The sequence below is a fragment of the Pygoscelis adeliae genome, unplaced genomic scaffold, assembly GCF_000699105.1.
Source record: "Pygoscelis adeliae isolate BGI_AS28 unplaced genomic scaffold, ASM69910v1 Scaffold194, whole genome shotgun sequence".
NCBI lineage: Eukaryota > Metazoa > Chordata > Aves > Sphenisciformes > Spheniscidae > Pygoscelis > Pygoscelis adeliae.
In genome coordinates this window covers 786,707-788,771 of record NW_008824549.1, presented here as the reverse complement: position 1 = coordinate 788,771, position 2,065 = coordinate 786,707, and the positions used below count along the sequence as shown (strand labels likewise).

The 2,065-nt window shown below is 46.1% G+C and overlaps 1 protein-coding gene across 1 annotated transcript in view; it reads left to right on the top strand.

The window, feature by feature from the left end:
- AMPH (amphiphysin) overlaps positions 1–2,065 on the top strand; it is a gene marked incomplete at its 5' end in the record, with an annotated part of 68,361 nt that overhangs the window by 49,215 nt on the left and 17,081 nt on the right. The gene's annotated exons all lie outside the window — the stretch shown is intronic.

Genomic DNA, 2,065 nt, shown 5'->3' with positions numbered 1-2,065 from the left:
ACCTGTCCCTCGTGCCACCTCCCAGGCCTCATCCAAGCCACCTTTCGTCATGGTGAATGTGCCTGCTGCATTTCAGCCATCCTTTCCATTCTTCACCGTCCGTCCATGGCTGGTTTCCCCAGCGCCCGGCTGTGTCACAGCATGCCTCTCCAGCACACGTCCTCCTTTCAGCCCTAAAATGTCATTCCTCTTACGTTTGGCATTTTAGACTGAAGTTCAGCTGAGTGATTGTGGTTTCACAGACTGTTTGATTCCAGATGAACTTCAGAAGGGGAAAGAATCAATGCCATTTTTAAATGACCTTATTAGCAATTTTCTCATTTCATTTGAAGCTGAGCTGTAAGCACTAAGCCAATGTACATCCTGTATGGTCCTTGCTAGAGCATGAAAATACCAGAAAAAAGTGATTGTAATATAAATGTCTACAAGGCTCATGGTTTTAAAAGCCAGCCACGAGCTGAAGAGGGAACTCCAAGTGCCAGTTTGGAGATTTTTACATGTCAGCATTCAGGAAACAGTGGGAGGAGAAAAATGACAGCTCTGCAAGACGAACAAAGGAGGGCATCTGATATCACTACAAATTAAGTGGTGGTCTGAGATGGTAGGTGTGGGGGTTTTCTGCTGACTAGCATCCCTTTTTATAACAGGTATCCTAGTGAATATCATTTTATCCAACTGAGGTTCCTCTTCTACATACTGCTGTCAGAAGGTCTTGGAGGTGGGTGATACTCACAGGCTAAGAAACCCTGGAGGAAAAATGCATCTGTTTTTGTAGGCTGATGGTTTTCATGCTTTCCTCGAGACAATTACATGTTCAAAGTCTCTAATGAGTGTCTGTCACTGTTAGAATATGCAGATTACTACTGAAAAACTGGACAGAAAAAGGAGTTGTTTTGTGGGTTGGTTCCTCTGCCACAGAAGCCAGTAGAAGCTGTATAGCTGTGCTTTCTGACCATCAAGCATAGTCTGGTGCTGCAAGTGTTCCCAGAAGAGCAAGGTTCAGCTTGCTGACCCGCTCTTGGCCTTGGCTGAGTCCCTCTGTACCTTCATCTGTTAAGTAGGGATGATGATACCCACTTCATCATAAAATTAGATGTTTTTCAGTAAGCATTTGATACACTGCCATGTGGGAAGCATATTAAGTAGGCTGATGTAGATGCAAATTAGCTGAAGAAAGCGGAAGTAGCTGGCATCTATAGATGTGGCAGTGCAGAGCGTGGACAGAAGACTTATCAGATATGTGGCTACCAGAGCGTCTCATGGATCTGTCTCTGGAGCTGGTCTTGTTTAACATTTTTATTAATGGCAATGGGTCAGGCTCTGCAAGCCTGATGGTGACATTTATCGATGACTCCAGGTTGGGTAGCATCATTAACTTAGGGGAATAGCATTAGGCCCACTAGCTCTACCCCCAAGGACAGGCTGGTTATCTGCTGGCGGTGTTGGACCCATGCAAAAGCCACAGGTGTTACTAAGCAAACTGCCTTCAGCAGAAAGAAGCAAGTACTAGTGTTGGTGTGCAAGGCTCTGGAGTACAAATGTAGTTTAATTAAAGACCTTCTTAAAGACAGATTGATGAGTTTGCCTGTGTGGTTCCAGCTGTCTCTACCATGGGAGTAAAAAATGGTATCCAGCATGAATGATACAAAGAGGCAAGTTGAGCTTTAGCTGTAGCACCTGCTTAGTTATTATTCCTTCCTTACTCCCATCTTCCCAAGAGAGGTGTCCTGGTTTCGGCTGGGCTAGAGTTAATTTCCTTCCTAGTAGCTGGTACAGTGCTGTGTTTTGTATTGCATGAAAATAATGTTGACAACACACCGATGCTTTAGTTGTTGCTGGGTAGTGCTTACACTAGTCAAGGACTTTTCAGCTTCCCATGCTCTACCAACTGAGAAGGCTGGAGAGGGGGGCACAGCCAAACTGGCCAAAGGGACATTCCACACCATGTGACGTCATGCTCAGTACATAAACTGGGGGGAGTTGGCCGGGGGGGCCGCTGCTCGGGGCCTGGCTGGGCATCGGTCAGCGGGTGGTGAGCGATTGCACTGTGCACCACTTGCTTTGT